Raw genomic sequence first — 19,769 nt, forward strand, 5'->3', positions numbered from 1 at the left:
TATAGAAGTAGAGTTTATTTCTGATGTGCTTATTTTAGGTGAACAGGAGTTTGACTGCATTATACATAGATGTTTATTCTTCAGGGATTTTTTTCTCTATACCTTATCACGATGTGTTCAATCGACTTCCTGTGCTATTCAGTAGGTCTTTTAAAATTATCTCTGATATCAAGTAGTGTGTATATGTTAGTTGTAACCTCTAACTGTATGTCTCCCCCAGAACTTAAAAAGAATAATCATACGCTGGTTTTCTAAGTCTGAAATTCAGTTACTCTTTAGAATTTAGTTCATTTCTGTGAATTTATAGATTCCACCTGTAAGTGATATCTTTAAGCATTTTCTTTCTCTCTCTGACTCCACTTAGTATGGTCATCTCTTGGTCCAGCCATGCTGCTGCCAATGGTATTTTTTTTTAACCTTTTTCTTGATGGCCAAATATATTCCAGTGTATAGATGAACCAGTTACTGTTGATTTTTCTGATAGAAAATATCAATGGACATTTTAGTTGAAGCCCTGTGTTGGCTATTGTGAACAGTGCCGCCCTAAAATAGGGGTGCACGTGTTTCAAATTAGGATATTTTTCAGTTGTAGGCTAAGAAGTGAGATGGCCGGAAAGTGCGGCTTCTCTGTATTTAATGTTTTAAGGAACCTCCAGATGCTTTCCAGGGTGGCTGACCAACCTGCTTCCCTCCCCGCCCACACTGTAGGAGGATTCCCTGTCCCCGCGGCCTTGGCAGCGTTCCATCTTTGAAGATCTTTTGGAGGATGGCCATTCTGAGTGGTGTAAAGTGACACCTCCATGTAGTTTTGACTTGCAGTGCAGTTCCTTAATAATTAGTAAGCGCTTCCCAGGTGGTTCAGTGGTAAAGAAAATCCGTCTGCTAATGCAGGAGTCGGAAAAGACCCGGGTTTGATCCCTGGGTTGGGACGATCCCTTGGAGGAGGAAATCGCAGCCCACTCCAGTATTCTTGCCTGGAACATCCCATGAACAGAGGAGCCTGGCAAGCTACTGTTCACGGGGTCACAAAGACTGGGACACAAATGAGCCAGTGTGAACGTGCACACCGCAACTAGTGAAGCTGAGTATCTTTCCTCGGACTTTGTATTTCTTACCTTGTGAGTACAATTTACGTCTTCAAATAGACCCCTTGAACATTGGCCCTGTGTTGAATTCTCTCCCAGTGATTTACCCCAGGGTAGAGGGCATTTTGTTGAGGGCTGGTGATTTTTTTCCTTACGTCTCTGAAGACTTCAGTTCAGTTCAGTCACTAAGTCATATCCGACTCTGTGACCTCATGGACTGCAGCACGCCAGGCCTCCCTGTTCATCACCAGCGCCCGGAGCTTGCTCAAACCCGTGTCCATCGACTGTGTGATGCCAGCCAACCATTGTGAATATGAAATACCTATCAGCACAGGTTTTTCTGTTGTTACCAAAAGCGGCCACAAGGCGGCAGCATTTCTTCATGCTCCACTTTTTTTTTTTTTTTTTTTTGGTTATTTAGTATTATCTAATGGGAGTAGATTTGATTTCACATATTGTATGTTTTAGGCTTACAGGAACTTGATTCATTTATACATGGACATATATATTTTCTTTTTCGGGGTCTTTTCCCGTACAGATTCCGTCAGTATGTTCTCTAGACTTCCCTGTGCTATTCAGTAGGAACTTTTGGATTATCTACCAGATAACAGTGTGTATATGTTAATCCTAACCTCTTAATGTCTTCCTTCCCCTACTTCTTCTTTTTTTTTTTTTTAATGATCAGAAGTTGCTTTTCTAAGTCTGTGAGTCTGTTTCTGTTTACAAATTTGTTCATTTGTATGAGTTTATAGCTTCCGCCTGTACGTGATGAATTCCTCTCTCCCTGACTTCCCTCAGTATGTAAATCTCTCGGCCCATTGATGCTGACAGTGGCATGTTTCAGCTGTTTTTGATGGCTGAGTGTACTCCAGTGTCTCGATGGACCAGTGACTCTTCATTTCTCTGTTGATGAACATTTTGGTTGATGCTGTCTTGGACGTTGTCAATAGCGGTGCCCTGAAAAGAGGGGGTGAACCTGTGATTTTAAATCATGATTTTCTCCGGATCTCAGGCAAGGAGTGGGCTTGCTGGATCACGTGGGAACTTGACAAGTGCTGTTTTAAGGGCTCTGCACACTGTTGTCCTTCTCGCTGCACCCACCCATTTACATCCCCGCCCCAGCAGCACTTAATCTTTGTAGATCTTCCGCGTGATGGCCATTTTCAGTGGGATGAGCTGATACCGCGGTGCAGTTCTGAACTGCGTTTTCCTGTAATTGTGATGCTGAGCCAGTCTTCACGGGCTTTATGTCTATCTGGATGCCTTCTTGGGAGAAGTTTCCACGCAGGTCTTTGGCCCACTTGCCTATTCGGTTGTTTGCTCTCTTTAAATTGGAGCTGAAAGAGCAGTTTGCATATTTTGGAGATGGTTTCCTTGTGGACACCAGTATTTGCAAACACTCTCTCCCACGTGCTGGTTGCTTTCTTTTTGTTGTGCGTGCATGTTGCGGAGGGCTCAGGGACCAGTCGGGTGTGAAGAAAGAGACAAGGTAATTGGCAAAGGCAAACAGCTGGCAGGACGGTCCTGCCTGAGGGATTTCCACCTCCTCCTCCTGTGCTCCTCATTCAGGACGCTCACAGCCTTTCTCTCTGGGCATATCTCTGCCCCGCTTCTGTCTTAAACAAACTCTCCTCCACGTGCTCGCCCACGTGCTATGCCGTGTCTCCAAAAGTGAACTCTGTACCTGTTCTAACAGGTTTCTGTTTCTTTGAAACACTCATCGTTTCAGCGGGGTCACTTGGCTTCTCGTCCCTGCTGGTCCGGCGGCGAGGACTCCTGCTTCTCATCCGGCTCCGCGGGTCCAGTGCCTGACAGGACCCGACTGTCTTCAGGACCGTTCACTGCTCTCTCTCTCCAAGATCACGGTCATCGTTTTCGTCACCGAGGCTGGAAAAGGTAATTTTGATCATATGTTACGGCAGAACAATCCTGCCTTTCGTGTCTGCAACCCATCTTTATGCATCGTCTCTCCTGCACGCAGGTTGCAGCTCTGACTTGTCTAAACTTCCCAGTGCAGTGATCCACGGCGTGCAGCTGTCGTCTAACGGCAGCTTTCCTAGACCTCTGCACAGGCCTGGAGCAGATGAAGTCATAATACCTACTGTCTGTATTTTTTAAAATGTGTTTATATTTCGCTTCTGCTTGGCAATATTGTATCAGTTTCTGAATTACCTACGGTCCACACTTAATTTATATTCGGCAGAGCGGATTTCCTATTACAAGGTCTTACTGAGGACGCGAGCAAGGCCTAGTGAAGACCAGATTCACGCCTTATGAGGACGAGAGTCACAGCTTAGAGAAAAAACATTCAGGCTGCATGTGGACGAGAGTCAGTCCTCGGTGTGGACCACAGTGAGACTGCAGTGTGTGCGGAGTCGGAACTTACGTGTGGACTGGGGTCAGGCTTCAGTCTGCAGAGTCAGGTTTAGTATGGACCAGAATCAGGCCTGAGGCAGGACCACTGTCAGGCCTCAGCGTGGCCCAGGGTCAGGCCTCAGCGTGGAGAGAGTCAGGCCTCAGCGTGGAGAGAGTCAGGCCTCAGCGTGGAGAGAGTCAGGCCTCAGCGTGGCCCAGGGTCAGGCCTCAGTGTGGCCCAGGGTCAGGCCTCAGTGTAGACCAGCAGGCCTCGGTGGGGAACAGTCAGGCCTCATTGTAGACCGGAGTCAGGACTAAGTCAGGCCTCAGCGTGGCCCAAAGCCAGGCATTAGTGCGCAGAGTCAGGCCTCAGTGTGGCCCAGAGGCAAGCGTTAGTGTGCAGAGTCAGGCCTCAGCGTGGCCCAGAGCCAAACTTCAGCATGGATCAGAGTCATTCCTCAGTGTTGCTGCTGCTGCTGCTAAGTCTCTTCAGTCGTGTCCGACTCTGTGTGACCCCATAGACGGCAGCCCACCAGGCTCCCCCGTCCCTGGGATTCTCCAGGCAAGAACACTGGAGTGGGTTGCCATTTCTTTCTCCAATGCATGAAAGTGAAAAGTGAAAGTGAAGTCGCTCAGTCGTGTCTGACTCTTGGTGACCCCATGGACTGCAGTCCACCAGGCTCCTCCGTCCATGGGATTTTCCAGGCAAGAGGACTGGAGTGGGGTGCCATTGCCTTCTCCAATTCCTCAGTGTAGATCCAAGTCAGGCCTTAGAGTGGATGAGAGTCAGAACTCAGAGTGGACTGGAGTCAAGCCTCAGTGTGGATGAGAGTCAGGCCTCACTGTGGACCAGAGTCAGCCTTAGAGTGGATAGAGTCCCACCTCAGTGTGGACAGGTCAGGCTTCACTGTGGACCAGAGTCAGGCCTGCGTGTGACCAGAGTCAGGTCTGAATTGGACAAGAGTCAGTTCTCAGTGGGGATCTGAGTCAAACCTCAGTGTGATGAGAGTCAGGCCATTGTGGACCAGAGTCAGGCCTGAGTGTGAGCAGAGTCAGGCCAGTGTGGACCAGAGTCGGGCCTGAGTGTGGACCAGAGTCAGGCCTGAGTGTGAGCAGAGTCAGGCCAGTGTGGACCAGAGTCGGGCCTGAGTGTGGACCAGAGTCAGGCCTGAGTGTGAGCAGAGTCGGGCCTGAGTGTGAGCAGAGTCAGGCGTGTGTGTGACTGGAGTCGGGCCTACGTCAGGACCAAACTCTGGGTCTGATCCCTCCACAGAGCCCCCTGGGCATGTCCACACTCGTTATGGGGTGGGCTCCCCTCCCTTTTCGGCCTCCAAGGAGCCTTCCTGCCCTCGTACAGGGGAGTCTTCTTTAACCTCAGTCACTAGCGCCTTATCTCTTGACTCCAGCAGGGCTCAGCTGCTGCCACTAGCTTTGTCCTTGAGTGTCTGGGGGACAACAAAGCTTCAGCTTCACTCCACTTGACAAACACCAGCTTCCAGCCCAGAGGCCCCTCCGTCTCCTTCCTCAAATCCCTCTGAGACACAAGAACCCCAGACGCCTTCACTGGGAGGCTGAGGGCAAAGGCCTGTCGCCGGCAGCCTCTTCAGGCTGGCGTGGGGCTGTAGACCCCACCTGGCTGGGGCCAGGAGCTCTCACCCTGTCTCCTTCGGGGCCCCGGGGTGCCTTCTGTTGTTATTCCCGCAGGATCTCTTCTGAGGACTGCCTGGAATCTCCGCATCACTGGCATCTCGATGTGAAACTGTAGTAATCTGAAAGAGACAAGTTTCACAAGTAGGTTTGAAAAGGCAGGGGCCAAAGACCAGTAGAAGAATTACTGTGACCAGGGGCCCAAGCAGGAGTGAGAACCAGCGTACAGTTCTTAGCAAGTCTGATCCTGGTCCAGCAGAGTCAGAGCTGGTGCTACCCTGTCCAAAGGAGTGGGAACTTTTGTCGTGGTCTCACATATTTCTGGTGTCGTTTTTGTTAGCTCAGAATGACTGATGAAGGTGTGACAGGCCACTCAACTTCAGAAGTAGCTGGAGATGTGCCAACCTGAACATTAGTATACAAAATGGATCTCATTTATTTCCAGAAGAATAAGCTTGAATTCCAGTCTACATCTGGTACTTTGAGGAGACTGCAGGCGTATAGCCAGTTATCTAGTTATATCTAAGCCGGTTTTAACCTTTGATGTATTATTAACACATATACCAAAGCATCTTTCCAATGTTCCTTTTCTGCAAACCTTTGTCACCTTCTATATCTGTATTAACTTGTTCTGTTTTCCCCCCACTTATAAATAACCAACTGTAGAACAGATTATCATTACTTTTTACAACAAAACCACCTCCAATCTTTTATATCTTCTTTTGCTGACAACATGTATCTTTACTTGCTTTATGCACTGAAATCTTTTCCTTGTCACTTTAATAGCTTTGATTCCATATTATAATTTTTAACGTTAAAAAACCTTAACACCTAATTAAAACCAAGAAGAAAGCAATTGTGAGCTGTTTGTCAGATTGGCATTCTCTGATTAGCAAACTCAGGAACAAAATTTAGAACCTCTAAAAACATGTTTTTCTAAAGTACAATTTTTTTTCTCAATGTAATACAAGGCTTGTGTCTAGTGAGCCCAAACATCTTCAGGTTTTTTCCTTGTGTTTAGAGTTGTTTGATTTGTAAGTGCTTACTTTTCTTTAAGCCAGTTAAATAGAGCTCATTTACAAATTAACCTCAACGATATTATCCAAAGACAAAGACCCTCACGGAGGCACACATAAATCCAGGCAGACAGAGATCTCATGTCGTTGTTTAGTCAGTGGCATCTGACTCTCTGTGGCCCCATGGACTATAGCCCGCCAGGCCCCTCTGTCCACGGGATCCTCTAGGCAAGAATATTGGAGTGGGTTTCCATTTCCTTCTCCAGGGGATCTCACAGTTTTCCACTAAAGATTTATTATAAAATGTCTCTTTGCCCATTTTCTTTTTCTTGGCTTGAATTTCTACTAAATTACCCAGGTTGAAGTCTCAGGTAAAGTGGGCTGTGTATCTCCCAGTCAAGATAAGCGCTAACTTCAGGCTTTTTTCCTGGCATATTTTTACTTTCTCAGGGTCAGAATTCTGGGAGAAAAAAAAAGATTTCAACAAGCCAGCTTTTGCTAACTGCACACGCGAAAGGAACTGATTTTGTGATTTCAAAAAAGTTTCATTTAACCCATTTTCTCTGGAGTCTAAAGAATATCATGGCCATCCAGTGTCAAAAAGTGTCATGTCTCCTGGCTGTGGTCATTGCTTCGCAGCTAACACACAGCCCAGACGGTGCTCAGATTGGCCCCAACAGGAGGGCAGACCAGCTGATAGGTGCTGTCCCGGCAGGGACTGTCCCTCTGGGAGCCGGGGTCTCAGTCTGATCAGGAGGGACCATGCAGGCAGAGGGGAAGCTCGGTTCTTTTCCCACTTTCTTCCCACACCACCCCCCACCGCAAGAGGAGTTAGGAGTCAGAAGGGGGTTCTTTAGAAAGTTAAGAGGGTTTTCTGATCACAGACCAGGAATATGATCAAAGTGGAATAAAGTCCTGAACATATCGGAACCTCAGCCCATTTTCCTGTGTCAATAAAGAGGCCCAGTTTTAGGCATTTGATCCACCCATTTAAATAAAGGCCAGACACTGTCACAGTAAAAGGAAAAAAAAAAAGTTTCCAGTTCTTAAGGACACACTCCAGAGGTGTTTCTTTTGGCTCAGAAAGGGATCCCCCCATGTTGAGTGACCTCAACCGAGGACTGAGCGTGCTCCTAGAAATGTCCCTCAGCGCCCTGGACACATTCAGGAGGCGCCTGGAGGGAATCCATAGGGCCCCCTGAACTCTGATTTCATGCTCCACGGGGCTTTGCGTGTCCTCTCCTCCCCCACCGACTTCTAACCGGAGGCCTCTGGTTGTGCTTGGCACCCTGTGCAAGGCGTCTTCTTTCCAACCCCGGTTAGGACACGCGGGCCGATACGGAGCGGTCGGCAGGTGTAAGCCTCCCAGACAGCAGATAATGCCTGGGACACAGACCGTTTGGAAGGGGCCGTCACAGTGTAAGGGCCGCGGTGGCCTGGCATCGGGGCAACTCCTGGAGGAGCTGGAGTGGGCTGCGGTGGGACATGCCAGGGGGTCAGGACCCCAGGGCTGCACCTGAGCTGCTGACAATGCGCTTGCAGCAGAGAGGCTGCAGTTAGCCCGCCCTCGGAGGTATAGAGGATCGGGTAGAGAAGGAACCTTTTCTGCCAGTGATGTGGGAAAGGAAATCCCAGACTCGTGGTAGAGAGCGTGAACGTCAGGAGCCTGCAGCCAGTGGTCTGGGCGAGACCTGCAGGGGAGACTCCGGGCCAAAGGATCTCGGAGGGAGAGCAGTGAACCGTCCTGAAGACACATCTTGGCGCCCTGCCCAGGGACTGAGCCTGGGCAGCCTGGATGAAAACCAGGAGTCCCGCAGTCAGACCACCAGGGGCCAGAGGCTAGAAGCAAAGTGGCCTTGGCTCTTGCCCACGTTTGAAAGCAAGAATGTTTCAAGTATGCAAAAGCTGTAAAAAAAAAACACAAAACAACAGGTACATTTATTATTAGAGACAAATACCAGCGAGGAAGGGTGCAGGCATCCCCTGAAGCTGGAGGAGCACAGTGGGCAGTGATGTGAGTCCCTCACGGAGGCCCGTCCTGGGTCTCTACGCCCGGCACCATCTGTCTCTCTCTCCACATCTGACCAGTCCAGGACCTGCCCCCACCAACATGCATGCAAAACGTTTTGCTAAGATGGATCCCACCACAGAGGCCTGTGGGGGCAACTCCACACTTATTATGGGGTGCAGCCCCACCCTTTTTGACCCCCAGGAGGCCTTCCTGCCCTCGTGCAGACAAGGAAGCCTTGACCTCAGGAGCGGGCACCGTATCTCTTTACTCTAGCTGAGCTCAGCTTCTGCTACTAGCTTTGTCCTTGGAGTGTGTGGGTGAGAACAAAGCTTCAATTTTACTCCACTTGACCAACACCAGCTTCCAGCCTGGGGCCCCCTCTATCTCCCAGCCAAAGTAAGTCAGAGCGAGGAAGACAAATATATTAAGATATCACTAACAGATGGAATCTACGAATTCATGCAAATGAACTAACTTGCAAGCAGAAACAGACTCACAGACATAGAAAACCAACTTATTATGTTTAAAAAAGGGAGGAAAGATGCATTAAAAAGTTGAGATTAACACATACACACTACCATATATCAAATAGTAATCAAAAAGGACCTACTGAACAGCACAGGAAGTCGACTGAACACCTGTGATAATCTACATGGAGAAAATCCCCCCCAAAAGAATAGACATATGTCTGTGTATAACTGAATCAAGTTCCTGTACACCAAGACCAAACACGACCTGGGAAATCAGGTCTAGTCCAACAGAAAATAAAAATTAAATTACCAAAAAAAAAAAAAAAGAGTGGAGCATGAATAAATGCTGCCACCTTGTGGTCACTTTTGGTAACAACAACTGAAAAGCCTGTGCGGATGGGCACCTTTCACCAGGCCTGCAGGGACCTGAGGGAAAAACACCCGGTTCTCAACAAATGTCCTCGGGCAGATCCTGGAAGAAGAATTCGAAACAGGGCAGACGGTCAAGAAGCCCACCCGGAGAGGTAAGTTTTACTCGCACTCTTTAAAAATAACCACATGAAAAGATTTTATATCTCTCAATCTTACAGAAATGCAAATAAAAAATACGCGGTATCACCTCAGTCTGATCAGATTGGCCTTTGACAAAAAGTCTACGAACAATAAACACTGGAGAGGGTGTGAAAAAAAAAAAAAAAACCCTCCTACACTGATGCTGGCAAGGTAAATTGTTAACAGCCAGGAGAGAGGACAGGGAGGAGCTTCCTGAAAAGAGAATGAAATTATGTCAGTCCCTAACTCCATGCAGAAAAATATACTCCAGAACAATCAAAGATCTAAATGGAGGACAGATGCTGTAAACCTCTTGAGAAAAATATAGGCAGAACACGCTTTGATATAAATCACTGCCAGATTGTCTTGGATTCACTCTTAGAAAGATAAAAAACTAAATTAAACAAATGGGACCTCATTAACCTTAAAAGCATTTGAGCAGCAGGGTTAACCACAAATGAAAGAAAAACAACCCTCAGAATGTGGGGAAAAAAAGTGTTTTCAAATGGAGATACAAGGAAGTCACCTACAAAACAGGCTAACAGGGCTCATGCAGCTCAATATTTAAAAAATCAACAACCTAACAGAAAAATGGGCCAAAGATCTAAGTGGACATTTGTCCAGAGAAGGCATCCAGGTGGCTATAAAGCACCTGAAAAGATGTTCAGCGTCCCTAATCACTAGAGAAATACAAATCAGAGGTTCAGTGAGGTCTCACTTCAGGCAGGTCAGCATGGCCATCTCAAAAATGTGACAAATGCAGGAGGGGTGTGGGGAGAAAGGAACCCTCCTAGCCTGGGTGGGAATGTAAATCAGTGCATCCACAGCTTTCAGACATTCAACATTCAACAAAGTACCACGTGACCCAGCCACCCCACGTCCGGGCGTGGATCCTGAGAAAACCAAATTTTCAAAAGATGCTGCACACCAACAGTCATGGCAACACTGGGTCAATCGGCAAAGATACAAAAGAAACCTCAGTGCAGAAGGACAGGCGAATGATTAAAGAAGCCGGGGTACAGACACACAAAGTGTCATTATCCAGGCACGAAAGGATCAAAGAAAGCCATTTCCAGCCACAGGGAAGAGCCAGAGACGATCACACCAGGGAAGTGAGTGGAGTACCACGTGTATCACCTGTTACCACTTCTGGGTGGACTCCAAACATGCATATCACGAACTTCTTTACAAAACAGAAACAGCTTCATAGACTTAGTAAAGAAAGTCATGCTTACCAAAAAACGAACCGTGGGGTGCAAGGAGAAATTAGCAGGTTGAGAATAACACATATACACTACTATTTATAAAAGCGCCCACAAGGACCCACTGGGAGCACGAGGGAGCCTAGCCAACAGTCTGTAATAAACTCTCTGGGGAAAGAAACCAAAAAGAACACACACATATATATGTCTACATATAAATGAACTGAGCTGCTGTACACATTTACGCGAGAGTTGGACTGTGAAGAAGGCTGAGCGCCGAAGCATTGATGCTTTTGAACTGTGGTGTTGGAGAAGACTCTTGAGAGTCCCTTGGACTGCAAGGAGATCCAACCAGTCCATTCTGAAGGAGATCAGCCCTGGGATTTCTTTGGAAGGACTGATGCTGAAGCTGAAACTCCAGTACTTTGGCCACCTCATGTGAAGAGTTGACTCATTGGAAAAGACCCTGATGCTGGGAGGGATTGGGGGCAGGAGGAGAAGGGGACGACAGAGGATGAGATGGCTGGATGGCATCACCAACTCGATGCACGTGAGTGTGAGTGAACTCCGGGAGTTGGTGATGGACAGGGAGGCCTGGCGTGCTGCGATTCATGGGGTCGCAAAGAGTCAGACACGACTGAGCGACTGAACTGAACGGACTGAACATATTTTTGAAAAAACCCCACAATGCAAATCACCTATACACGCGATTCAAAATAAACTATCAACAAAAGGTGAAGGCAGAGAGCCGCTGACCCTGTGCCCTCGGGCCTCGGGGACCCGGGCTGGCGTCACGGCCCTGGGGCCTGAGCAGGCTCGGGTCCCCCGGCGGGACTGTCCTGGGGCTGAGGGCGCTGGGCAGGCTGTGCCCGCAGTGAGCACCCCCGGACCTGGCCTTCCTGTTCCCCTCTGCCTGAGCGCACCGTCTCCAGACCCAGGAGTCTCTCCTGCAGCAGAGCCAATTCTAGAGCCCCCAAAGGACGGTGGGGTCTCTGGGCTGGAGGAGCTTCACAAAGTCCCCCGGGCTCCGTGTGTCCTGGGGGTGGGTCCCCACCTCCAGCCTCCTTCCTCTCCACCTGAGGAGGACAGCTCCCTCTGCAGAGCGGTGTGCCAATCGCTGGGCTTGGCCAGGGGGATAAACGCTAAGGGGGAAGGAGACACAAGCCCTGGGTGTATCCACCTAATACAACCCAGAACAGGACGCGCCCTGAGGCTCTGGTTGCCCAGGTAACCGGAGTTAGGAGGGGAGAAATGCTGCCGCCCTGTGGCCATTCTCTGTAACAACCCCTTGAAAACCGGTGCTGATGGGCCCAATATTCACCAGGACCGCGGGGCTGGAAAGGACACCTGCCCTCAAGAAATGCCCCGGGGTAAATCGCCGGAAAAGAATTCACATCAGGGCTGACTTCCACGAAGCCAACTTCAAGAGGTTAATTGGATTCACATGGTAGGAGGTAAAAAGCCCGTGGAAAGATACTGAACATCAGTAATTATTAAAGAAATGAAAATTAAAACTAGGTTGAGATATCATCTTACTCAGCTTAGAAAGGCAATTCTCAAGGGATTTTCAAAGATTAAATGCTCCCGAGGGCGAGGGGAACAGGGAACCCTCCTACACCGTGGGCGAGGTTGTAAAGGGGTGGCTGTAGCCAGGAAGGAAAATATTTGGAGGCTCCTTAAAACACAAAATAAGGGCTTCCCTGGTGGTGCAGAGGTTAAAGCATCTGCCTGCAATGTGGGAGACCTCGGTTCGATCCCTGGGTCAGGAAGATCCCCTGGAGAAGGAAATGGCATCCCACTCCAGTATTCTTGCCTGGAGAATCCCATGGACGGAGGAGCGTGGTGGGCTACAGTCCACGGGTTGCAAAGAGTCCTACACGACTGAGCGACTTCACTTTCACTTTCTTTCATTTAAAACACAAAATAGAGAGTTACCACTTTTCGGGCAACCCCACTCCTTGCTTTTATCTGGGAAAAGTCCTAATTCAAAAGGGCACGTGCACCCCTATTTTCAGGGCAGCACTCTTCACAATAGCCAAGACAGCATTAACCAAAATATCTATGGATACATGACTAACTGGCTCATTTGTACACTGGAATACACTCACAAATCAAAAAAAAAAAAAAAAAAAAAAAGAGAGAGAGAGAGAGAGAAGGAAAACTACCATGGGCAGCAGCGGGATGGACCGAGAGATTATCGTACCAAGGGAGGTGAGACACAAATATCTTAAAATATCACTAAAAAGTGGAAGCCAGAAATGCATGCAAATGAAATAACTTGCAAATAAAACAGACTCGGTTAAAAAAAACCAACTCATGATTATTTTTAAAAATGTTGTAGGGAGCGATACACTAAGAGGTTGGGATTAAAACGTATGAATTGCTACATATCAAATAGATAATCTGAAAGGACCGACTGTTAGCACAGGGACGTCTACTGAACACACTGTGACAACCAATATGGGAAAAGACTCCAAAGAAAACAGATACATGTCTGCGTATAACTGAATCAAGTTCCTGTTCACGTAATACAAGCCCAACTTCAGAAATCAAATCTACTTCAACAGAAAATATAAATTAAGTTACAAGGGAAAAAAAAACTGGAGCACGAGGAAATGCTGCCGCCTTGTGGCCGCGTTTGGTACAACAACGGAAAAACCTGTCCTGCTGCTGCTGCTAAGTCACTTCAGTCATGTCCGACTCTGTGCGACCCCCATAGACGGCAGCCCACCAGGCTCCCCCGTCCCTGGGATTCTCCAGGCAAGAACCCTGGAGTGGGTTGCCATTTCCTTTTCCAATGCATGAAAGTGAAAAGTGAAAGTGAAGCCACTCAGTTGTGTCCGACTCTTAGCGACCCCATTGCAGCCCACCAGGCCCTCCGTCCATGGGATTTTCCAGGCAAGAGTACTGGAGTGGGGTGCCATTGCCTTCTCCAAACCTGTCCTGATGGGCACTTCATATTCACCAGGTCTGTGAGGACAATAGGAGGAAACAGCCGTCCTCCACAGCCGTCCTGGGTCGGTCCGGAGGAAAATTCAAAGCAGGGCAGGCCGCCAAGAGGCCACTCTACAGGGGTCAGTTTTACTTTTTTTTTTTTTAAATCATATGGAAACCTTTCAACATGGAGTAATTTTAGAGAAATGTGAATCAAAACTACAACTAGGTATGAGCACACTGGTCAGAATGACTTTTGTCAAAAACTCTACAAACAGTAAATGGTGACGTTTCGGAGAAAAAGCAATTCTTCTACTCTAATACTTGCGCTGGAGATTGTTAACAGCCAGAACGGAGGACAGCCTTAAACAAGTGAACAGTGAACCTAATTATGTTCCTCCCTAACCCCATACAGAAAAAACACTCCCAACTGATTAAAGAGCTAAATGGAGGGATGGATACTCTAAACTTGAGGAACATATGGGCAGAATAGGTTTTGAAATAAACCACAACAAGTTCTTCTTGGTTTCACTCAGAATAATAAAAAATAAAACAGAACTCCACAAAAGTAACCTCATTAACCTCAAAAGCTTTTGCCCGGCAAGGGAAACTCTAAACAAAAGAAAAAGATAACCCTCAAAATGGGAAAAAATGGTTACAATCCAATTTAAAAACAATTTATTCATCTCCAAAACACACGAACAGTTCATTCAGCTCGATATCAAAAATAATCAACTCAAGAGAAAAACAGGCCAAAGATCTAAATAGACCTTTATCTTAAGAAGGCGTCCAGATGGCCAGGAAGCACATGAAAAGATGCTGAGCCTCACTGTTAGAGAAATGTCAGTCAAAACTGCAACGAGGCATCAACTCACACTGCTCAGAATAGCCATCCTCCAGAAGATCTACGAAGATGAACGCTGCCGAGGCCGAGGGGAGCAGGGACTCCTCCAACTCTGCTTCAGTTCAGTTCAGTTCAGTCGCTCAGTCGTGTCCGACTCTTTGCGACCCCATTAATCGAAGCACTCCAGGCCTCCCTGTCCATCACCAACTCCCAGAGTCCACCCAAACTCACATCCATTGAGTCGGTTATGCCATCCAACCATCTCATCCTCTGTCGCCCCCTTCTCCTCCTGCCCTCAGTCTTTCCCAGCATCAGGGTCTTTTCAAATGAGTCAGCTCTTCGCATCAGGTGGCCAAAGTATTGGAGCTTCAGCTTCAGCATCAGTCCTTCCCATGAACACCCAGGACTGATCTCCTTTAGGATGGACTGGTTGGATCTCCTTGCAGTCCAAGGGACTCTCAAGAGTCTTCTCCAGCACCACTGTGGGCGGGGATGTAAATGGGTGGGTGCAGCCACAAATGAAAACAGTATGGAGGTTCCTTAGGACGGTAAATACAGACTTGCCATGGATCCAGCAAGCCCAGCCCTTGCCTTAGATCTGGAGGAAATCATAAATTAAAATGATACTTGCACCCCTACTTTCAAGGAGGGACTGTTGACAATATTTAACAGTCTACTGAATACACTGAAAGAACCTACATGGGAACCCCCCAAAAAGAATGGATATAGGTCTGTGTATAACTGATCAAGTGCCCGTAAATCTGAAACAAACACCTCAACGGAAATCAACTCTCAGTTCAGTCACTCAGTCGTGTCTGACTCTTTGCAACCGGATGAATCACAGCATGCCAGGCCTCCCTGTTCATCACCATCTCCCGGAGTTCACTCAGACTCACATCCATCGAGTCCGTGATGCCATCCAGCCATCTCATCCTTGGTCGTCCCCTTCTCCTCCTGCCCCCAATCCCTCCCAGCATCAGAGTCTTTTCCAATGAGTCAACTCTTCTCATGAGGTGGCCAAAGTACTGGAGTTTCAGCTTTAGCATCAGTCCTTCTAAAGAAATCCCAGGGTTGATCTCCTTCAGAATGGACTGGTTGGATCTCCTTGCAGTCCAAAGGACTCTCAAGAGTCTTCTCTAACACCACAGTTGTGAAGGTGAAGTTGCTCAGTCATGTCCGACTCTTTGCGACCCCGTGGACTGTAACCTACTAGGCCTCTTTGTCCATGGGATTCTCCAGGCAAGAATACTGGAGTGGATTGCCATTTCCTTCTCCAGGGGATCTTCCCGATCCAGGGATCGAACCCGGTCTCCCGCATCGAAGGCAGACGCTTTAACCTCTGAGCCACCAGGGAAAGTCACAGTAGTTCAAAAGCATCAATTCTTTGGCACTCAGCCTTCTTCACAGTCCAACTCTCACATCCATACATGACCACAGGAGAAACCATAGCCTTCACTAGACGGACCTTAGTCGGCAAAGTAATGTGTCTGCTTTTGAATATGCTATCTAGGTTAGTCATAACTTTTCTTCCAAGGAGTAAGCATCTTTTAATTTCGTGGCTGCAATCACTGCAGTGATTTTGGAGCCCCCCCAAAATAAAGTCTGACACTGTTTCCACTGTTTCCCCATCTATTTCCCATAAAGTGATGGGACCAGATGCCATGATCTTCGTTTTCTGAATGTTGAGCTTTAAGCCAACTTTTTCACTCTCCTCTTTCACTTTCATCAAGAGGCTTTTTAGTTCCTCTTCACTTTCTGCCATAATGGTGGTGTCATCTGCATATCTGAGGTTATTGATATTTCTCCCAGCAATCTTGATTCCAGCTTGTGCTTCTTCCAGTCCAGTGTTTCTCATGATGTACTCTGCATGTAAGTTAAATAAGCAGGGTGACAATATACAGCCTTGACGTACTCCTTTTCCTATTTGGAACCAGTCTGTTGTTCCATGTCCAGTTCTAACTGTTGCTTCCTGACCTGCATACAGATTTCTCAAGAGGCAGATCAGGTGGTCTGGTATTCCCATCTCTTTCAGAATGTTCCACAGTTTATTGTGATCCACACAGTCAAAGGCTTTGGCATAGTCAATAAAGCAGAAATAGATGTTTTTCTGGAACTCTCTGGCTTTTTCCATGATCCAGCAGATGTTGGCAATTTGATCTCTGGTTCCTCTGCCTTTTCTAAAACCAGCTTGAATGTCAGGGAGTTCATGGTTCACGTATTGCTGAAGCCTGGCTTGGATAATTTTGAGCATTACTTTACTAGCATGTGAGATGAGTGCAATTGTGTGGTAGTTTGAACATTCTTTGGCATTGCCTTTCTTTGGAACTGGAATGAAAACTGGCCTTTTCCAGTCCTGTGGCCACTGCTGAGTTTTCCAAATTTGCTGGCATATTGAGTGCAGCACTTTCACAGCATCATCTTTCAGGATTTGAAACATCTCAACTGGAATTCCATCACCTCCACTAGCTTTGTTCATAGTGATGCTTTCTAAGGCCCACTTGACTTCACATTCCATGATGTCTGGCTCTAGGTGAGTGATCACATCATCATGCTTATCTGGGTCGTGAAGATCTTTTTTGTACAGTTCTTCCATGTATTCTTGCCACCTCTTCTTAATATCTTCTGCTTCTGTTAGGTCCATACCATTTCTGTCATTTATCAAGCCCATCTTTGCATGAAATGTTCCCTTGGTATCTCTAATTTTCTTGAAAAGATCTCTAGCCTTTCCCAATCTGTTATTTTCCTCTATTTCTTTGCATTGATCACTGAAGAAGGCTTTCTTATCTCTTCTTGCTATTCTTTGGAACTCTGCATTCAGATGCCTATATCTTTCCTTTTCTCCTTTGCTTTTCACCTCTCTTCTCTTCACAGCTATTTGTAAGGCCTCTCCAGACAGCCATTTTGCTTTTTTGCATTTCTTTTCCATGGGGATGGTCTTGACAGAACATGGTCCACTGGAGAAGGGAATGGCAAGCCACTTCAATATTCTTGCCTTGAGAACCCCATGAACAGTATGAAAAGGCAAAATGATAGGACACCAAAAGAGGAACTCCCCAGGTCATTAGGTGCCCAATATGCTACTGGAGATCAGTGGAGAAATAACTGCAGAAAGAATGAAGGGATGCAGCCAAAGCAAAAACAATACCCAGCTGTGGATGTGACTGGTGATAGAAGCAAGGTCCGATGCTGTAAAGAGCAATATTGCATAGGAACCTGGAATGTCAGGTCCATGAATCAAGGCAAATTGGAAGTGGTCAAACAGGAGATGGCAAGAGTGAACGTCGACATTCTAGGAATCAGCGAACTAAAATGGACTGGAATGGGTGAATTTAACTCAGATGACCATTACATCTACTACTGACCATTACATCTACTACTGTGGGCAGGAATCCCTCAGAAGAAATGGAGTAGCCATCATGGTCAACAAAAGAGTCCGAAATGCAGTATTTGGATGCAGTCTCAAAAACAACAGAATGATCTCTGTTCGTCTCCAAGGCAAACCATTCAATATCACAGTTATCCAAGTCTATGCCCCAACCAGTAACGCTGAAGAAGCTGAAGTTGAACGGTTTTATGAAGACCTACAAGACCTTTTAGAACTAACACCCAAAAAAGATGTCCTTTTCCTTATAGGGGACTGGAATGCAAAAGTAGGAAGTTAAGAAACACCTGGAGTAACAGGCAAATTTGGCCTTGGAATGCGGAATGAAGCAGGGCAAAGACTAATAGAGATTGCCAAGAAAATGCACTGGTCATAGCAAACACCCTCTGCCAACAACACAAGAGAAGACTCTACACATGGACATCACTAGATGGTCAACACCGAAATCAGATCGATTATATTCTTTCCAGCCAAAGATGGAGAAGCTGTATACAGTCAACAAAAACAAGACCAGGAGCTGACTGTGGCTCAGATCATGAACTCCTTATTACCAAATTCAGACTTAAATTGAAGAAAGTAGGGAAAACCGCTAGACCATTCAGGCGTGACCTAAATCAAATCCCTTATGATTATACAGTGGAAGTGAGAAATCGATTTAAGGGCCTAGATCTGATAGATAGAGTGCCTGATGAACTATGGAATGAAGTTCGTGACATTGTGCAGGAGACAGGGATCAAGACCATCCCCATGGAAAAGAAAATCAACTCTACTCCCAAAGAAAAGAAAAATTAAATTAGCCAAAACAAAGCAATCAGAACAGTGGCGCATGAAGAAATGCTGCCGCCTTGTGGCCGCTTTTGGTAACAACAACAGAAAAACCCATGCGGACGGGCACTTGATTTTCACCAGGCCCGCGCGGCTGTAAGGAAAACAAACCAGTCCTCACCAAATGTCCCTGGTAGTTTCGGGAAAAAGAATTCGAAACAGGGCAGACGATGAAGAGGCCAATCTTGAGAGTTCAGTTTTACTCGCACTGTGTGTAAAAACAGCACATGAAAAGCTTTCAATATCATGAAATGTTACAGAAATGCAAATCAAAGCTACAGCGAGGTGAATTCGTTCACACCAGTCAGAATGGCCTTTGTCAAAAAGTCTACAAACAATAAAGGCTGGAGAGGGTGTGGAGAAATGCGACCCTCCTGCACTGATGCTGGGAATGTAAGTTGTTAACAGCCACGATGGAGGCCGGGATGGAGGTTCCTTAATCAGTGAAAGAATTTACATCTCTCGCTAACCGCTTACAGAAGAAACTCCAAATCAATTAAAGAATCAAATAGAGGCACAATGCCTCTAAACCACTTGAAAATATATGCAGAACAAGCTTTGACACAAATCACAGCAAGTTCTTTTGGGATCTATGATCAGAATAATTCAAAACAAAAGAAAACTGAAAAGAAAAGCACCTCATTTACCTGAAAAGCTTTTGCACAGAAAGGGCAACCCAAAAGGAAAGCAAAAGACAACCCTCAGAATGGGAAAATGTTTGCAACCGAAGTTAAAGAGAGGAATTCATCTCCAAACATGCATACTGCTCACGCAACTCAAGATCAGAAAAACAGTCAACCCAGTAGAAAAACGGGCCAAGATCTAAATGGACACTTGTCCAAGGAAGGCATCCAGACGACCAAAACGCACAGGAAAAGAGGCTGAGCGTCACTACTGGAGAAATGCAGATCAGATCCACAGCGAGACACCACTGCACACCGGTCAGAGTGGCCTGTGTCAGAAGTCTACAGACAGTGAACCCTGGAGAGTGCGTGGGGAAGCAGGACCCCTCCGACACTGATGCTGGCAATGTCAGTTTAACAGCCAGGTGGAGGTTCCTTAAACAAGTGCAAAGGAAATGAAATTACGTCTCTCCGTAACCGCTGACAGAAAGAGAAAACTCCACATCAATTAAAGAGCTAAATGGAAGGACAATTACTCTAAACTCCTTGAGGAAAATATACGCAGAACACGATTTGATGTAAATTGCAGCAAGTTCATTTTGGATCAATTCTTACAATAACGAAAACCTAAGTAAAACTCAATAAAAGGGACCTCATTAACCTCAAAAGCTTTTCAACAGCACAGAAAACCCTAAAGGAAAGAAAAAGACAAACATCAAAATGAGAAAAAAAAAGGTTTGCAACCAAATTTTAAAACAAGGAATTCCTCTCCAAAACATGCAAACAGCTTATGCTACTCAATATGGAAAAAAACAATCAACCC

This window comes from Oryx dammah, unplaced genomic scaffold, assembly GCF_014754425.2.
Source record: "Oryx dammah isolate SB20612 unplaced genomic scaffold, SCBI_Odam_1.1 HiC_scaffold_13, whole genome shotgun sequence".
In the NCBI taxonomy this organism is placed as follows: domain Eukaryota; kingdom Metazoa; phylum Chordata; class Mammalia; order Artiodactyla; family Bovidae; genus Oryx; species Oryx dammah.